General features: G+C 32.4%; 2 long non-coding RNA genes across 5 annotated transcripts; both read right to left on the reverse strand.

Annotated features, from left to right (window-relative positions):
• Positions 1–609: 609 nt before the first annotated feature.
• On the reverse strand, positions 610–6,295 carry LOC145759878 (uncharacterized). 3 transcript variants are annotated; one of them, XR_014286546.1, is made up of 7 exons: positions 6,154–6,295; positions 5,655–5,767; positions 5,295–5,518; positions 2,013–2,125; positions 1,367–1,856; positions 870–982; positions 610–733 (listed from the first exon to the last, which is right to left on the reverse strand). It is a non-coding gene; the product is annotated as an uncharacterized LOC145759878 (long non-coding RNA). The 3 variants fall into 3 exon arrangements; XR_014286548.1 differs by having other exon boundaries at positions 5,655–6,295; XR_014286547.1 differs by lacking the exons at positions 5,295–5,518; positions 5,655–5,767; positions 6,154–6,295 and adding an exon at positions 2,455–2,789.
• A 5,515-nt stretch (positions 6,296–11,810) lies between these two features.
• LOC145759956 (uncharacterized) lies at positions 11,811–19,396 on the reverse strand. Of its 2 annotated transcripts, XR_014286559.1 has the most exons (5): positions 19,174–19,396; positions 18,675–18,787; positions 18,315–18,538; positions 12,165–12,277; positions 11,811–12,028 (listed from the first exon to the last, which is right to left on the reverse strand). It is a non-coding gene; the product is annotated as an uncharacterized LOC145759956 (long non-coding RNA). The 2 variants fall into 2 exon arrangements; XR_014286560.1 differs by lacking the exons at positions 18,315–18,538; positions 18,675–18,787; positions 19,174–19,396 and adding an exon at positions 12,664–12,805.
• Between the last annotated feature and the right edge of the window lie 940 nt (positions 19,397–20,336).

Here is a 20,336-nt window from a genome sequence, read left to right on the forward strand (position 1 = left end):
TGCTGTTTCTCTGAATTTTTATTACGAGATTAAGATAGCTTAAATAGTTGGACTTAACCAACAGATAATAATAAGTATAGCTCAACAAGACAACGAAAAACATCACGCTACCGAACAAGTTTTTTTTCAAATTACCAATTGTACATGTAGACAATGACTACATTGCTTAAATTAAACTACAAGCACATATATCATTTTGCTACAATATAAAGCACCATTTTTTGTCTAAAATATTAAAGATTAATATTCTTCCTTAGCACAGTGGTCAAAATAACTATAATAACTTGCATGATTTTGCTAGTATAAGGATTTCAACACTCAAATCTTTAAGCTATTCAACAAATCATCTTCCCATTCCTTGTTCTGACACTAAAAACAATTACAAATACAAACTGCAATAAAGCTGATTATCAGTAGGCCTGGATAAAAGTTTTGCTACCGACAAACTAACAAAATAAGTTTACCAACAATTATATCAAAAGTAATCCTCCAATAATTAGAAAATCTACCTTGTTTTGTTGAACAACTTTGTAATCAGTGAATATATCTCAGTAACTGCATGTGCTACAGAATGACTGAGACATTCTAGTCTTGTGCCACAGCTTGGTGAGTTAGTCAAGTTCCAAACAAAAGCATGGCCAGGTTGGGTGAAAAATGGGTGAACTCGTGCAGTTGAGATTTAGAAGAAATCACAATCAGCAAAAACTCGAGAATTTCGCCCAATTTCTTTGAACTAAAAAATAAGTAAATTCATCATGACGTCCCATAACTTTGGCTTAATAACGCAATGTAGATAATGTGTATCGTAGGTAATGTAAAGTCGAAACGCTGACGTCAGTACTTTGATGTAATTAATAAGCCGTAGTTACCTTTCCATGTTGTGACCTTAGAGATTGGTTTGACTTTGAGGATCCTCCAGATTGTGCAAATTTGTTGCTGTTCCGCGGGGAAGACGCACTTAAGCAAGTTTTGGCAGATCGACCTAAAATTAATCAATAGTCAAATTATTGCTATCACCAAAAATTCTACAATTACCCTAATCTTCAATATCATATACCACAACTAAATTAGAACCGATAACCATTATGCAGATGTAATGATCTCACAACCAAGCACATAGACATGTGTTCACTGGAAGACAAAGTTGTCACACCCCTGATCGGCACCAAACATGAGGTCTTGACTTTTTTTAACTTTAAAATTTTGTGTTTACATAACAATACAGGAGAAGTATCATGGGTATTCCCAAATAACTGTTGATAACTAGCAATGAGTTGTTTTAAAATATCAAATCAAAACAACTGCACTAATCATAACAGTCAGAAGAAAACTGTATATATAAGTTACTATGTTAATGAATATTTACCACCAGTTGCCCTCATCAAAAAATGACATAAACCACTGCGAAGTGAAAACTGGCTTCGTCAACGTTAAAAACTGGAATTCAAGTGTGAAAAACCTGTAATGATGGTCAACATGTAAAATAATAGAATATTTCATTTAAAGCAAGCATATACCCTTATAAAATAATGAGTACAAATAAATACAAATTTGTAATAGTGCAATATTTGAGGTATAAACTTAAAACTGGGTTAAGGTATGGAAAAAAATTGGGTTAAGGTAACATCAATAATACCAACTGGTTGATTATGCTACCAGACTTAAATGCAAAACTCATCCTTTTCTTCTCTTTAACTTTTCTTTAAAAATAAACAGGTATTCCTGTTAATTGTGCAGTGCCGGTTGGTGCAGAAATCGAAATTGCTTTGCTGGGAAAAAGCATTGTCTTTCCCACTTTGCAAACTGTTCTTTCCAGTTTCAGGTATTATACTGTAGTTACCTCGCTGCATCAAAACCTGAATGAACAGAGTTTACATAAGGCCTCATAAAAATTAAAATTCTTGTTACAACAATTCAAACATCAATAGTACAAAACGTGGACGAGTAGAAATCTCATGCAAATAATATGACCACAAAAAAAGGCTACTGGTATTGATACAAAAAAAGCAAACCTGTAGTTGTGTCGTGCAACCAAACCAGCTTTTCCACCACCACTAGCTGACTGTCTTATATGTTTTCCTCGACCTTCAACATCAACTGTTGTCGATAACATACGAGTACGAACCTAAGAAAAATAATTTAATTACTCAGTAAAATTGATTTGGTTTTAAAGAAAATAGTCTACAAAAATACCTAACTAGTTTTTATAGGCAACTCATACTTTGCTACATCTTTTTTTTTCGTTTAAACTAAAAGTTTAAATATGTTGTACACTATAATAAATATATCACTTTATTTTTAACAAGCTTTGTTGCTAAATTGAGATCACTCGTGTTTTGAGGTTCTCAGACAAACTTAGGACTGCAATGGACACGGAAGAAGGCAAGGACAGTAAAGTACAAGTGATTCCAAAACGTAATTTTTTTAATTATGAAAAAAATGACATGGACCTACCTTTACTGTATAAATCACAAGAACAACTAGCCACATTAGGTAGGTTCAAATATTGCACTGCTTAGAGTTTTTGCATTATTAAAATCTTGAAAATCAATGCCAGTCCCTTAATATTAATGTCCAGTTTCTTCAACAACCGCACTCCTTCGACTGGCTGGGTTTACCCATCTCCATAGACTGTCTTGCAGCCTGGCCGTATTCGACGTTTTAGTCGGTCAAAGTTTGGTAGATTTTGATAATATTTCAAGCACTGTGCAAAGCTACCCATTCTGACAGCACTTAACTTAACATTCTGAGTTTAACTTTCATTTTTTTAACGCAATAAAACAAAATACCACCTAAAAACCAAAGGTTTTAAAATTAGGCTGGACACATAGCCGATTAGTTTTGTTTACGAGTGCAACAAATGAATGAAAAAAATTCGTCAAAAATTTCCTTATAAATAACGCAAAAATCGTCAAACAAGTTGCCAATAATATTAAAATTTAGCTACAAAATGTATCACAGTTTAAGGCAAAAACTACGCAATTTTAAACAATTTTTAAACTTAATTTTAACGTAAAATATTATAATTAAAAAGTATGCAAAGTTTCATTAAAAATAAATGTAAAATAAAAAACATCTAATTTTTTTGTATTGTCGAATTAAAAAAAGGTGGTGTTATTTCATTCCCAGCAGTGATGCCAAATAATTGTTTAACGATTTCAAATTTGAGTTTCAAGTGATTTAAATCTAAAATTTTTGTTGTAAGTTCAAGTTCTAATCATAAATATTATTTATATTAAAAAAATATTTTAATAAATATTGTAAAAAAAAAGTTATTTTTGTTGTGTCGATTTAAATAAACCTTAAAACCCTTAAGAATTTCGTCAAAACATGTTACCATTAAATAAATATTTATTTAATATTTTAATATTATTTATCTTAAACCTTAGTTATTTAATGATTAAAATTTACAAAAATATGCCGCAATTATTAAAAAATATATAAAAAAACTCTTAATCACTAAAAACAAGCGGTGGGCTGGCAAAATTAAAAGTTAAACCAACAAGTGAAATGTCTCAATTTTACAATTTCAACTACATAAACATTTTTTATCTCAATAAGTTTAATTCACCGAGGTTAAACAAACAGATCTACATCAAATTCGAATAATAAATTCAAAAAATTCAACTTGAATTCTCATTGCCGTCAGTTAGCGCGCTGCAATGAATTCCGCCAATTTTTTGCGAAAAAAAGCGGATAAACAAGGCGAAGAATTTTGGTCAAAAAACTTAAATCGTAACATACAAAAATATAAAATTTTATTCATTTTCAACATAAATCACGTACCAAAAACTTGCAAAACAATTCTGTGACAACAATATATGTATTAAAAATAACAAAATTCCAAAAAACTCGATTTTAAAATTTTCGCCGACGCGAAATTTAAATCGACTGTCGCAAAAAGCTGCATAATTTTGATTAACATATTTTTAATTAAATTTCCTGTCAGATTACTTTAAAAAATTCCTAACACATTTTAAAAATAAATATACATGTTGTGGTATAACCGTTTTTTCCAGCAACGTCTGTTGCTATATTCGAGGATAAACTTAAAACCCCAATTTGCAAAAGTAGAACACCCTGCATGGGGTGCTACCTAAATATTCTAGCAAGCTGTTTAAACAATACAAGGTTACACCGAAGCGTAATGTCCGAACATCGAAATCTAGCTTGAACTAACACATTCCATTAGAACACTCTTTCTCATACTTGCAACATTTTTCTTACATTTTCACACCTCAGAATTCTCTGCACAATAAAATCTCATCTTTTCCGTTTCCGGCCGCCTTAATACAATCCAAAAAATACACATTAATCTCTATGTTTAAAATATAAACTGAATACAGCGATATTAGTTAAACCACCACATGCTACTCGAACATTGGGAAGTTATTAAAACATTTATTGGGTGCGGCAAGTCCAGCTTTGTCGTCGAGCTAACATACTTCGTGTAGTAGTCAGAACACTTTTTCCTACACTATATGAGGTCCTGGGTCGATGCCCACCACTCTCTTGCTGTAGGGTTCACAAGTAAGGCACAAAAACGACATGAACTCCTGCTAAGCCAACACTTAATCGTGGCGATCATTTAAATATTTAACTTCTTTCGAACTAAATTATAATACTATTTCTCGGAGTAATGTCTTAACTTTTCCAACTAGAAACATAGATCTGTAATTGCACTCTTAAGAGGGTTGAAATTGCCTTACAATAATTATGCCGCATATCATTTCCAACAATAGAATTACAAATTGCTGTTTCTCTGAATTTTTATTACGAGATTAAGATAGCTTAAATAGTTGGACTTAACCAACAGACAATAATAAGTATAGCTCAACAAGACAACGAAAAACATCACGCTACCGAACCACTTTATGTACTACAACATGAATAGTGTCTAACAAGTTTTTTTCAAATTACCAATTGTACATGTAGACAATGACTACATTGCTTAAATTAAACTACAAGCACATATATCATTTTGCTACATTATAAAGCACCATTTTTCGTCTAAAATATTAAAGATTAATATTCTTCCTTAGCACAGTGGTCAAAATAACTATAATAACTTGCATGATTTTGCTAGTATATAGATTTCAACACTCAAATCTTTAAGCTATTCAACAAATCATCTTCCCATTCCTTGTTCTGACACTAAAAACAATTACAAATACAAACTGCAATAAAGCTGATTATCAGTAGGCCTGGATAAAAGTTTTGCTACCGACAAACTAACAAAATAAGTTTACCAACAATTATATCAAAAGTAATCCTCCAATAATTAGAAAATCTACCTTGTTTTGTTGAACAACTTTGTAATCAGTGAATATATCTCAGTAACTGCATGTGCTACAGAATGACTGAGACATTCTAGTCTTGTGCCACAGCTTGGTGAGTTAGTCAAGTTACAAACAACAGCATGGCCAGGTTGGGTGAAAAATGGGTGAACTCGTGCAGTTGAGATTTAGAAGAAATCACAATCAGCAAAAACTCGAGAATTTCGCCCAATTTCTTTGAACTAAAAAATAAGTAAATTCATCATGACGTCCCATAACTTTGGCTTAATAACGCAATGTAGATAATGTGTATCGTAGGTAATGTAAAGTCGAAACGCTGACGTCATTACTTTGATGTAATTAATAAGCCGTAGTTACCTTTCCATGTTGTGACGTTAGAGATTGGTTTGACTTTGGGGATCCTCCGGATTGTGCAGATTTGTTGCTGTTCCGCAGGGAAGACGCACTTAAGCAAGTTTAGGCAGATCGACCTAAAATTAATCAATAGTCAAATTATTACTATCACCGAAAATTCTACAATTACCCTAATCTTCAATATCATATACCACAACTAAATTAGAACCGATAACCATTATACAGATGTAATGATCTCACAACCAAGCACATAGACATGTGTTCACTGGAAGACAAAGTTGTCACACCCCTGATCGGCACCAAACATGAGGTCTTGACTTTTTTTAACTTTAAAATTTTGTGTTTACATAACAATACAGGAGAAGTACCATCAGTATTCCCAAATAACTGTTGATAACTAGCAATGAGTTGTTTTAAAATATCAAATCAAAACAACTGCACTAATCATAACAGTCAGAAGAAAACTGTATATATATAAGTTACTATGTCAATGAATATTTACCACCAGTTGCCCTCATCAAAAAATGACATAAACCACTGCGAAGTAAAAACTGGCTTCGTCAACGTTAAAAACTGGAATTCAAGTGTAAAAAACATGTAATAATGACCAACATGTAAAATAATAGAATATTTAATTTAAAGCAAGTACATAACCCTGTAAAACAATGAGTACAGATAAATACAAGTTTGTAATAGTGCAATATTTCAGGTAAAAACTTAAAACTGGGTTAAGGTAACCGACAGCGTGTTGTAGCGGTAAGAACACTTGCTACACCACTCATGAGGTCGTAGGTTCAATCCCCACTGCTCTCACGCTGTAGCGCTATTGAATAAGACGATATAAACACCACCACCTTTCTGCCAGAGAGTTGGCAGAGAGTAGCAGAGAATTTTGCTTGGGCGGATAATTATAAAAAACAGTGATTCCAAATATTTTATAATCGTACAATACAAAAATTACCGGGGTAAAATAGCCCCTTCAAAGGAAAAAAATTAAAACCAAACCTAATATAGAATAAGTTGGCAAGGTTCTTAACACTTTAAAATTAAAATTAAATTAAACAAAACTCTAAAAAATTGTTAAAAGCAGGGGTAAAATTTTGTACTGAACTGAAATACGTGTTATTACTGACGTCACAAATCGGGGGTTTTGACAGCTTACCTATCATGTCGCTTCAATTCTTTTTTTATATTTGGTGGAGGACAACGTACCCAACCACGACATACCTTCAAAAAAGTGAACAAAATATTAGAAAGTGGTCAAATACAGGTGTAAACTTTGTGTTTTCGTAATATACGCTATATAAGTGACGTCACAAATCGGGGGTTTTGACAACTTACCTATCATGTCGCTCCAATTTATTTTTGATATTTTGTAAGGAACAACGCACCCAACCACGAAATATCTTCAAAAAAGTGAACAAAATATTAGAAAGTGGTCAAATGCAGGTATAAACTTTGTATTTTCGTAATATACACTATAGAAGTGACGTCACGAATCGGGGGTTTTGACAACTTACCTATCATGTCGCTCCAATTTATTTTTGTTATTTTGTAAGGAACAACGCACCCAACAACAATATATCTTCAAAAAAGTGAACAAAATATTAGAAAGTGGTCAAATACAGGTGTAAACTTTGTGTTTTCGTGATATACGCTATATAAGTGACGTCACAAATCGGGGGTTTTGACAACTTACCTAACATGTCGCTCCAATTTATTTTTGATATTTTGTAAGGAACAACGTACCCAACCACAACATATTTTCAAAAAAGTGAACAAAATATTAGAAAGTGGTCAAATACAGGTGTAAACTTTGTATTTTCGTAATATACGTTATAGAAGTGACGTCACAAATCGGGGGTTTTGACAACTTACCTATTATGTCGCTCCAATTTTGATAATCACACTTGTTAAAAGTATGCTAGACTGTTTTTTACAATCGGTTTTAACCAACAAACTTACTCCAAGTTTAATAGAACAAGATTTTAGGGAACTTAAATAAACAAATCTTTATTGTAAACGTAGTTCTGGTTTGGACCATTTCGTAAAGCAATATCATAAAGAAATTATTGAAACCGAAAACAGTTTTCAAGCGAATTCATTAATTTAAAAATGGGTAGGAAACTTATTAAGGAAAATAAAACATAAGCTAAAACACAACCTTTAAAGCAAAAAAGAAGTCCCCATTTAAAATGACGCTGTTGGTGGTTTCTTCATTTAAAAAGCAAAAACGCAGAAACAAGGGATTTTACACGAATCAGCGAAAAGGCTAAAATTTGAAAATACGTCATCAGATTCACGGCCTTTACCATCGGTAGATTAACAAAATTTATTACAAAAACACTCCATAAACCAATTAAAAATTAAAACAATTGAGATGATAAATGCTGACATTTAAAATATTACGAATCTAATTGGTCTATACGATAATTTTTTAAAGTTACCAATTTTTGTGATATCGCTTTTAAAAATGTTGATAATCAAAATATACATTGGCTTGACTTGGCAACAATAATTTATTATCACTCCAATGATATGCATAATAAAATAATGCAATATTACATTAATTACAACATCTGTTGGTTTTCAAAATACGTCGTCGATGCCTATTTAACTTTTTTAGTGCATGTGGATAATTTTTCTTACTTAGCTATTTTAAATAGAATTAAATTATTAAAACACCCTTTAAAATTTGGAAAAATTATATTTAATTAGGATGACACTTTACAAAATTGCAAATTTTTTCCAAAATTGTGGAATTAACATTTTATGTTAATATATTTTGGAATGTCGTTGTTGGGTACGTTGTCCTCAAAAATATAAAAAATAAATTGGAGCGACATGATAGGTAAGTTGTTAAAACACCCGATTTGTGACGTCACATATATAGCATATATTACAAAAACACAAAGTTTACACCTGTATTTGACCACTTTCTAATATTTTGTTCACTTTTTTGAAGGTATGCCGTGGTTGGGTGCGTTTTTCCTTACAAAATATCAAAAATAAATTGGAGCGACATGATAGGTAAGTTGTCAAAACCCTCGATTTGTGACGTCACTTATATAGCGTATATTACGAAAACACAAAGTTTACACCTGTATTTGACCACTTTCTAATATTTTGTTCACTTTTTTGAAGATATGTCGTAATTAAGTGCGTTGTTTTTTACAAAATATCAAAAATAAATTGGAGCGACATGATAGGTAAGTTGTCAAAACCCCCGATTTGTGACGTCACTTATATAGCGTATATTACGAAAATACAAAGTTAACACCTGTATTTAACCACTTTCTAATATTTTGTTCACTTTTTCGAAAATATGTGGTAATTAAGTGCGTTGTTCTTTACAAAATATCAAAAATAAATTGGAGCGACATGATAGGTAAGTTGTCAAAACCCCCGATTTGTGACGTCACTTATATAGCGTATATTACGAAAATACAAAGTTTACACCTGCATTTGACCACTTTCTAATATTTTGTTCACTTTTTTGAAGATATGTCGTGGTTGGGTACGTTGTCCTCCACAAAATATCAAAAAAGAATTGGAGCGACATGATAGGTAAGTTGTCAAAACCCCCGATTTGTGACGTTAGTAATAACACGTATTTCAGTTCAGTACCAAAGTTTACTCCTGTTTTTAACAGTTTTTCAATGTTTTGTTTAATTTTATTTTAATTCTAAAGTGTTAAGAAATTTGCCAACTTATTCTATATTAGGTTTGTTTTTAATTTGTTCCCTTTAAAGGGGCTATTTTACCCCGTTATTTTTTGTATTGTACGATTATAAAATATTTGGAATCACCATTTTTTATAATTATCCGCCCAAGCAAAATTCTCTGCTACTCTCTGGCAGAAAGGTGGTGGTATATAAACGGTATAAACTTCTGCTGAGTCAGCACTTAATCAGCAGCGTAATTATCGGGGCAATTATAATCTATAATATCCCAAACTACCACAGGCAACAGGCAACTCGAGACTGGGTCTGAGTAACTGATGTTACTCTATGTTTAGGTCGCGCTTTCGACTTTCCCACATCGAGGATAAATGTGTACATACAGAAAAGAAATAAATAAACAAATACGAGTTGTCTGATTAATCAATCTTATAGAGAACGTCCGTAAAGACGGACTTTTTTACGGATAACGGAAGTTTGTTTCCGCCGTTTTATAAAATCTCCGCAAAATTTTTTTATCCGTATATTCTTTATCCTCGATTTAAAATAAACGTCAAAACACTACACAAAATACCCTTTTTTTTATCTAATTTCGTAAAAAAATCAATAAAAACATTTCAAGCAACCCCAAATATACGGAAACGTGCAAAATGCGCAAATAAATTAACCCGTTAAATGCATCTTTTTTAAACCTTTAAATTGTATAAACAAATACATAAACATTTTTTATCTAAATGAGTTTAGTTCACCGAGGTTAAACAAACAGATCTACATCAAATTCGAATAATAAATTCAAAAAATTCAACTTGAATTCTCATTGCCGTCAGCTGGCGCGCTGCAATGAATTCCGCCAATTTTTTGCGAAAAAAAGCGGAAAAACAAGGCGAAGAATTTTTGTCAAAAAACTTAAATCGTAACATACAAAAATATAAAATTTTATTCATTTTCAACATAAATCACGTACCAAAAACTTGCAAAACAATTCTGTGACAACAATATATGTATTAAAAATAACAAAATTCCAAAAAACTCGATTTTAAAATTTTCGCCGACGCGAAATTTAAATCGACTGTCGCAAAAAGCTGCATAATTTTGATTAACATATTTTTAATTAAATTTCCTGTCAGATTACTTTAAAAAATTCCTAACACATTTTAAAAATAAATATACATGTTGTGGTATAACCGTTTTTTCCAGCAACGTCTGTTGCTATATTCGAGGATAAACTTAAAACCCCAATTTGCAAAAGTAGAACACCCTGCATGGGGTGCTACCTAAATATTCTAGCAAGCTGTTTAAACAATACAAGGTTACACCGAAGCGTAATGTCCGAACATCGAAATCTAGCTTGAACTAACACATTCCATTAGAACACTCTTTCTCATACTTGCAACATTTTTCTTACATTTTCACACCTCAGAATTCTCTGCACAATAAAATCTCATCTTTTCCGTTTCCGGCCGCCTTAATACAATCTAAAAAATACACATTAATCTCGATGTTTAAAATATAAACTGAATACAGCGATATTAGTTAAACCACCACATGCTACTCGAACATTGGGAAGTTATTAAAACATTTATTGGGTGCGGCAAGTCCAGCTTTGTCGTCGAGCTAACATACTTCGTGTAGTAGTCAGAACACTTTTTCCTACACTATATGAGGTCCTGGGTCGATGCCCACCACTCTCTTGCTGTAGGGTTCACAAGTAAGGCACAAAAACGACATGAACTCCTGCTAAGCCAACACTTAATCGTGGCGATCATTTAAATATTTAACTTCTTTCGAACTAAATTATAATACTATTTCTCGGAGTAATGTCGTAACTTTTCCAACTAGAAACATAGATCTGTAATTGCACTCTTAAGAGGGTTGAAATTGCCTTACAATAATTATGCCGCATATCATTTCCAACAATAGAATTACAAATTGCTGTTTCTCTGAATTTTTATTACGAGATTAAGATAGCTCAAATAGTTGGACTTAACCAACAGACAATAATAAGTATAGCTCAACAAGACAACGAAAAACATCACGCTACCGAACCACTTTATGTACTACAACATGAATAGTGTCTAACAAGTTTTTTTTCAAATTACCAATTGTACATGTAGACAATGACTACATTGCTTAAATTAAACTACAAGCACATATATCATTTTGCTACATTATAAGGCACCATTTTTCGTCTAAAATATTAAAGATTAATATTCTTCCTTAGCACAGTGGTCAAAATAACTATAATAACTTGCATGATTTTGCTAGTATAAGGATTTCAACACTCAAATCTTTAAGCTATTCAACAAATCATCTTCCCATTCCTTGTTCTGACACTAAAAACAATTACAAATACAAACTGCAATAAAGCTGATTATCAGTAGGCCTGGATAAAAGTTTTGCTACCGACAAACTAACAAAATAAGTTTACCAACAATTATATCAAAAGTAATCCTCCAATAATTAGAAAATCTACCTTGTTTTGTTGAACAACTTTGTAATCAGTGAATATATCTCAGTAACTGCATGTGCTACAGAATGACTGAGACATTCTAGTCTTGTGCCACAGCTTGGTGAGTTAGTCAAGTTACAAACAACAGCATGGCCAGGTTGGGTGAAAAATGGGTGAACTCGTGCAGTTGAGATTTAGAAGAAATCACAATCAGCAAAAACTCGAGAATTTCGCCCAATTTCTTTGAACTAAAAAATAAGTAAATTCATCATGACGTCCCATAACTTTGGCTTAATAACGCAATGTAGATAATGTGTATCGTAGGTAATGTAAAGTCGAAACGCTGACGTCATTACTTTGATGTAATTAATAAGCCGTAGTTACCTTTCCATGTTGTGACGTTAGAGATTGGTTTGACTTTGGGGATCCTCCGGATTGTGCAGATTTGTTGCTGTTCCGCAGGGAAGACGCACTTAAGCAAGTTTAGGCAGATCGACCTAAAATTAATCAATAGTCAAATTATTACTATCACCGAAAATTCTACAATTACCCTAATCTTCAATATCATATACCACAACTAAATTAGAACCGATAACCATTATACAGATGTAATGATCTCACAACCAAGCACATAGACATGTGTTCACTGGAAGACAAAGTTGTCACACCCCTGATCGGCACCAAACATGAGGTCTTGACTTTTTTTAACTTTAAAATTTTGTGTTTACATAACAATACAGGAGAAGTACCATCAGTATTCCCAAATAACTGTTGATAACTAGCAATGAGTTGTTTTAAAATATCAAATCAAAACAACTGCACTAATCATAACAGTCAGAAGAAAACTGTATATATATAAGTTACTATGTCAATGAATATTTACCACCAGTTGCCCTCATCAAAAAATGACATAAACCACTGCGAAGTAAAAACTGGCTTCGTCAACGTTAAAAACTGGAATTCAAGTGTAAAAAACATGTAATAATGACCAACATGTAAAATAATAGAATATTTAATTTAAAGCAAGTACATAACCCTGTAAAACAATGAGTACAGATAAATACAAGTTTGTAATAGTGCAATATTTCAGGTAAAAACTTAAAACTGGGTTAAGGTAACCGACAGCGTGTTGTAGCGGTAAGAACACTTGCTACACCACTCATGAGGTCGTAGGTTCAATCCCCACTGCTCTCACGCTGTAGCGCTATTGAATAAGACGATATAAACACCACCACCTTTCTGCCAGAGAGTTGGCAGAGAGTAGCAGAGAATTTTGCTTGGGCGGATAATTATAAAAAACAGTGATTCCAAATATTTTATAATCGTACAATACAAAAATTACCGGGGTAAAATAGCCCCTTCAAAGGAAAAAAATTAAAACCAAACCTAATATAGAATAAGTTGGCAAGGTTCTTAACACTTTAAAATTAAAATTAAATTAAACAAAACTCTAAAAAATTGTTAAAAGCAGGGGTAAAATTTTGTACTGAACTGAAATACGTGTTATTACTGACGTCACAAATCGGGGGTTTTGACAGCTTACCTATCATGTCGCTTCAATTCTTTTTTTATATTTGGTGGAGGACAACGTACCCAACCACGACATACCTTCAAAAAAGTGAACAAAATATTAGAAAGTGGTCAAATACAGGTGTAAACTTTGTGTTTTCGTAATATACGCTATATAAGTGACGTCACAAATCGGGGGTTTTGACAACTTACCTATCATGTCGCTCCAATTTATTTTTGATATTTTGTAAGGAACAACGCACCCAACCACGAAATATCTTCAAAAAAGTGAACAAAATATTAGAAAGTGGTCAAATGCAGGTATAAACTTTGTATTTTCGTAATATACACTATAGAAGTGACGTCACGAATCGGGGGTTTTGACAACTTACCTATCATGTCGCTCCAATTTATTTTTGTTATTTTGTAAGGAACAACGCACCCAACAACAATATATCTTCAAAAAAGTGAACAAAATATTAGAAAGTGGTCAAATACAGGTGTAAACTTTGTGTTTTCGTGATATACGCTATATAAGTGACGTCACAAATCGGGGGTTTTGACAACTTACCTAACATGTCGCTCCAATTTATTTTTGATATTTTGTAAGGAACAACGTACCCAACCACAACATATTTTCAAAAAAGTGAACAAAATATTAGAAAGTGGTCAAATACAGGTGTAAACTTTGTATTTTCGTAATATACGTTATAGAAGTGACGTCACAAATCGGGGGTTTTGACAACTTACCTATTATGTCGCTCCAATTTTGATAATCACACTTGTTAAAAGTATGCTAGACTGTTTTTTACAATCGGTTTTAACCAACAAACTTACTCCAAGTTTAATAGAACAAGATTTTAGGGAACTTGAATAAACAAATCTTTATTGTAAACGTAGTTCTGGTTTGGACCATTTCGTAAAGCAATATCATAAAGAAATTATTGAAACCGAAAACAGTTTTCAAGCGAATTCATTAATTTAAAAATGGGTAGGAAACTTATTAAGGAAAATAAAACATAAGCTAAAACACAACCTTTAAAGCAAAAAAGAAGTCCCCATTTAAAATGACGCTGTTGGTGGTTTCTTCATTTAAAAAGCAAAAACGCAGAAACAAGGGATTTTACACGAATCAGCGAAAAGGCTAAAATTTGAAAATACGTCATCAGATTCACGGCCTTTACCATCGGTAGATTAACAAAATTTATTACAAAAACACTCCATAAACCAATTAAAAATTAAAACAATTGAGATGATAAATGCTGACATTTAAAATATTACGAATCTAATTGGTCTATACGATAATTTTTTAAAGTTACCAATTTTTGTGATATCGCTTTTAAAAATGTTGATAATCAAAATATACATTGGCTTGACTTGGCAACAATAATTTATTATCACTCCAATGATATGCATAATAAAATAATGCAATATTACATTAATTACAACATCTGTTGGTTTTCAAAATACGTCGTCGATGCCTATTTAACTTTTTTAGTGCATGTGGATAATTTTTCTTACTTAGCTATTTTAAATAGAATTAAATTATTAAAACACCCTTTAAAATTTGGAAAAATTATATTTAATTAGGATGACACTTTACAAAATTGCAAATTTTTTCCAAAATTGTGGAATTAACATTTTATGTTAATATATTTTGGAATGTCGTTGTTGGGTACGTTGTCCTCAAAAATATAAAAAATAAATTGGAGCGACATGATAGGTAAGTTGTTAAAACACCCGATTTGTGACGTCACATATATAGCATATATTACAAAAACACAAAGTTTACACCTGTATTTGACCACTTTCTAATATTTTGTTCACTTTTTTGAAGGTATGCCGTGGTTGGGTGCGTTTTTCCTTACAAAATATCAAAAATAAATTGGAGCGACATGATAGGTAAGTTGTCAAAACCCTCGATTTGTGACGTCACTTATATAGCGTATATTACGAAAACACAAAGTTTACACCTGTATTTGACCACTTTCTAATATTTTGTTCACTTTTTTGAAGATATGTCGTAATTAAGTGCGTTGTTTTTTACAAAATATCAAAAATAAATTGGAGCGACATGATAGGTAAGTTGTCAAAACCCCCGATTTGTGACGTCACTTATATAGCGTATATTACGAAAATACAAAGTTAACACCTGTATTTAACCACTTTCTAATATTTTGTTCACTTTTTCGAAAATATGTGGTAATTAAGTGCGTTGTTCTTTACAAAATATCAAAAATAAATTGGAGCGACATGATAGGTAAGTTGTCAAAACCCCCGATTTGTGACGTCACTTATATAGCGTATATTACGAAAATACAAAGTTTACACCTGCATTTGACCACTTTCTAATATTTTGTTCACTTTTTTGAAGATATGTCGTGGTTGGGTACGTTGTCCTCCACAAAATATCAAAAAAGAATTGGAGCGACATGATAGGTAAGTTGTCAAAACCCCCGATTTGTGACGTTAGTAATAACACGTATTTCAGTTCAGTACCAAAGTTTACTCCTGTTTTTAACAGTTTTTCAATGTTTTGTTTAATTTTATTTTAATTCTAAAGTGTTAAGAAATTTGCCAACTTATTCTATATTAGGTTTGTTTTTAATTTGTTCCCTTTAAAGGGGCTATTTTACCCCGTTATTTTTTGTATTGTACGATTATAAAATATTTGGAATCACCATTTTTTATAATTATCCGCCCAAGCAAAATTCTCTGCTACTCTCTGGCAGAAAGGTGGTGGTATATAAACGGTATAAACTTCTGCTGAGTCAGCACTTAATCAGCAGCGTAATTATCGGGGCAATTATAATCTATAATATCCCAAACTACCACAGGCAACAGGCAACTCGAGACTGGGTCTGAGTAACTGATGTTACTCTATGTTTAGGTCGCGCTTTCGACTTTCCCACATCGAGGATAAATGTGTACATACAGAAAAGAAATAAATAAACAAATACGAGTTGTCTGATTAATCAATCTTATAGAGAACGTCCGTAAAGACGGACTTTTTTACGGATAACGGAAGTTTGTTTCCGCCGTTTTATAAAATCTCCGCAAAATTTTTTTATCCGTATATTCTTTATCCTCGATTTAAAATAAACGTCAAAACACTACACAAAATACCCTTTTTTTTATCTAATTTCGTAAAAAAATCAATAAAAACATTTCAAGCAACCCCAAATATACGGAAACGTGCAAAATGCGCAAATAAATTAACCCGTTAAATGCATCTTTTTTAAACCTTTAAATTGTATAAACAAATACATAAACATTTTTTATCTAAATGAGTTTAGTTCACCGAGGTTAAACAAACAGATCTACATCAAATTCGAATAATAAATTCAAAAAATTCAACTTGAATTCTCATTGCCGTCAGCTGGCGCGCTGCAATGAATTCCGCCAATTTTTTGCGAAAAAAAGCGGAAAAACAAGGCGAAGAATTTTTGTCAAAAAACTTAAATCGTAACATACAAAAATATAAAATTTTATTCATTTTCAACATAAATCACGTACCAAAAACTTGCAAAACAATTCTGTGACAACAATATATGTATTAAAAATAACAAAATTCCAAAAAACTCGATTTTAAAATTTTCGCCGACGCGAAATTTAAATCGACTGTCGCAAAAAGCTGCATAATTTTGATTAACATATTTTTAATTAAATTTCCTGTCAGATTACTTTAAAAAATTCCTAACACATTTTAAAAATAAATATACATGTTGTGGTATAACCGTTTTTTCCAGCAACGTCTGTTGCTATATTCGAGGATAAACTTAAAACCCCAATTTGCAAAAGTAGAACACCCTGCATGGGGTGCTACCTAAATATTCTAGCAAGCTGTTTAAACAATACAAGGTTACACCGAAGCGTAATGTCCGAACATCGAAATCTAGCTTGAACTAACACATTCCATTAGAACACTCTTTCTCATACTTGCAACATTTTTCTTACATTTTCACACCTCAGAATTCTCTGCACAATAAAATCTCATCTTTTCCGTTTCCGGCCGCCTTAATACAATCTAAAAAATACACATTAATCTCGATGTTTAAAATATAAACTGAATACAGCGATATTAGTTAAACCACCACATGCTACTCGAACATTGGGAAGTTATTAAAACATTTATTGGGTGCGGCAAGTCCAGCTTTGTCGTCGAGCTAACATACTTCGTGTAGTAGTCAGAACACTTTTTCCTACACTATATGAGGTCCTGGGTCGATGCCCACCACTCTCTTGCTGTAGGGTTCACAAGTAAGGCACAAAAACGACATGAACTCCTGCTAAGCCAACACTTAATCGTGGCGATCATTTAAATATTTAACTTCTTTCGAACTAAATTATAATACTATTTCTCGGAGTAATGTCGTAACTTTTCCAACTAGAAACATAGATCTGTAATTGCACTCTTAAGAGGGTTGAAATTGCCTTACAATAATTATGCCGCATATCATTTCCAACAATAGAATTACAAATTGCTGTTTCTCTGAATTTTTATTACGAGATTAAGATAGCTCAAATAGTTGGACTTAACCAACAGACAATAATAAGTATAGCTCAACAAGACAACGAAAAACATCACGCTACCGAACCACTTTATGTACTACAACATGAATAGTGTCTAACAAGTTTTTTTTCAAATTACCAATTGTACATGTAGACAATGACTACATTGCTTAAATTAAACTACAAGCACATATATCATTTTGCTACATTATAAGGCACCATTTTTCGTCTAAAATATTAAAGATTAATATTCTTCCTTAGCACAGTGGTCAAAATAACTATAATAACTTGCATGATTTTGCTAGTATAAGGATTTCAACACTCAAATCTTTAAGCTATTCAACAAATCATCTTCCCATTCCTTGTTCTGACACTAAAAACAATTACAAATACAAACTGCAATAAAGCTGATTATCAGTAGGCCTGGATAAAAGTTTTGCTACCGACAAACTAACAAAATAAGTTTACCAACAATTATATCAAAAGTAATCCTCCAATAATTAGAAAATCTACCTTGTTTTGTTGAACAACTTTGTAATCAGTGAATATATCTCAGTAACTGCATGTGCTACAGAATGACTGAGACATTCTAGTCTTGTGCCACAGCTTGGTGAGTTAGTCAAGTTACAAACAACAGCATGGCCAGGTTGGGTGAAAAATGGGTGAACTCGTGCAGTTGAGATTTAGAAGAAATCACAATCAGCAAAAACTCGAGAATTTCGCCCAATTTCTTTGAACTAAAAAATAAGTAAATTCATCATGACGTCCCATAACTTTGGCTTAATAACGCAATGTAGATAATGTGTATCGTAGGTAATGTAAAGTCGAAACGCTGACGTCATTACTTTGATGTAATTAATAAGCCGTAGTTACCTTTCCATGTTGTGACGTTAGAGATTGGTTTGACTTTGGGGATCCTCCGGATTGTGCAGATTTGTTGCTGTTCCGCAGGGAAGACGCACTTAAGCAAGTTTAGGCAGATCGACCTAAAATTAATCAATAGTCAAATTATTGCTATCACCGAAAATTCTACAATTACCCTAATCTTCAATATCATATACCACAACTAAATTAGAACCGATAACCATTACACAGATGTAATGATCTCACAACCAAGCACATAGACATGTGTTCATTGGAAGACAAAGTTGTCACACCCCTGATCGGCACCAAACATGAAGTCTTGACTTTTTTTAACTTTAAAATTTTGTGTTTACATAACAATACAGAAGAAGTATCATGGGTATTCCCAAATAACTGTTGATAACTAGCAATGAGTTGTTTTAAAATATCAAATCAAAACAACTGCACTAATCACAACAGTCAGAAGAAAACTGTATATATATAAGTTACTATGTCAATGAATATTTACCACCATTTGCCTTCATCAAAAAATGACATAAACCACTGCGAAGTAAAAACTGGCTTCGTCAACGTTAAAAACTGGAATTCAAGTGTGAAAAACATGTAATAATGGCCAACATGTAAAATAATAGAATATTTAATTTAAAGCAAGTATATAACCCTGTAAAACAATGAGTACAAATAAATGGGCTAAATGAGTACAAATAAATACAAGTTTGTAATAGTGCAATATTTCAGGTAAAAACTTAAAACTGGGTTAAGGTAACCGACAGCGTGTTGTAGCGGTAAGAACACTTGCTACACCACTCATGAGGTCGTAGGTTCAATCCCTACTGCTCTCACGCTGTAGCGCTATTGAATAAGACGCTATAAACGGTATAAACTCCTGCTGAGTCAGCACTTAATCAGCAGCGTAATTATTGGGCCAATTATAATCTATAATATCCCAAACTGCCACAGGCAACAGGCAACTCGAGACTGGGTCTGAGTAACTGATGTTACTCTATGTTTAGGTCGCGCTTTCGACTTTCCCACATGGAAGATAAATGAGGGTAACACTAAAAGAAGGAATGGGGAAAGTGAGGAAAAGAGGGAAATTTTTTTCGCGGAAATCGCGGAAATAATTTTTTTTTATGTTTTAAAAATTAATTATAAGATTAAAAAAGCATAAGAAAAACAAAACAAAAACAACGAAAACAAGTAAATAAGAAAACAAGGTAAGGAATAAGGAAATCGAAGAATAGGAAAACTAAAGAAACCAAGTTAAGGAAAATAAAGAAATCGAGGAATAATGAAAATAGAGAAATCGAGCTATAAGGTAATGGGAAAACCGAGGAATAAGAAAAAAGAGAAACCGAGGTATAAAGTAAAGGGAAAACCGAGGAATGAGAAAAAGGAGAAACCGAGGAATAAGGTAATGGGGAAACTGAGGAATAAGAAAAATAGGGAAACCGAGGAATAAGGAAAATAAAGAAATCGAGGAATAATGAAGATAGAAAAATCGAAGTATAAGGTAATGGGAAAACCAAGAAATAAGGAAAATAGAGAAACCGAGGAATAAGAAAAAAAAGAAATCGAGGAATAATGAAAATAGTGAAACCGAGAAATAAGAAAAATAGGGAAACCGAGGAATAAGGCAATGGGGAAACTGAGGAATAAGAAAAATAGGGA

The sequence above is a fragment of the Corella eumyota genome, chromosome 7 (assembly GCF_963082875.1).
Source record: "Corella eumyota chromosome 7, kaCorEumy4.1, whole genome shotgun sequence".
NCBI lineage: Eukaryota > Metazoa > Chordata > Ascidiacea > Phlebobranchia > Corellidae > Corella > Corella eumyota.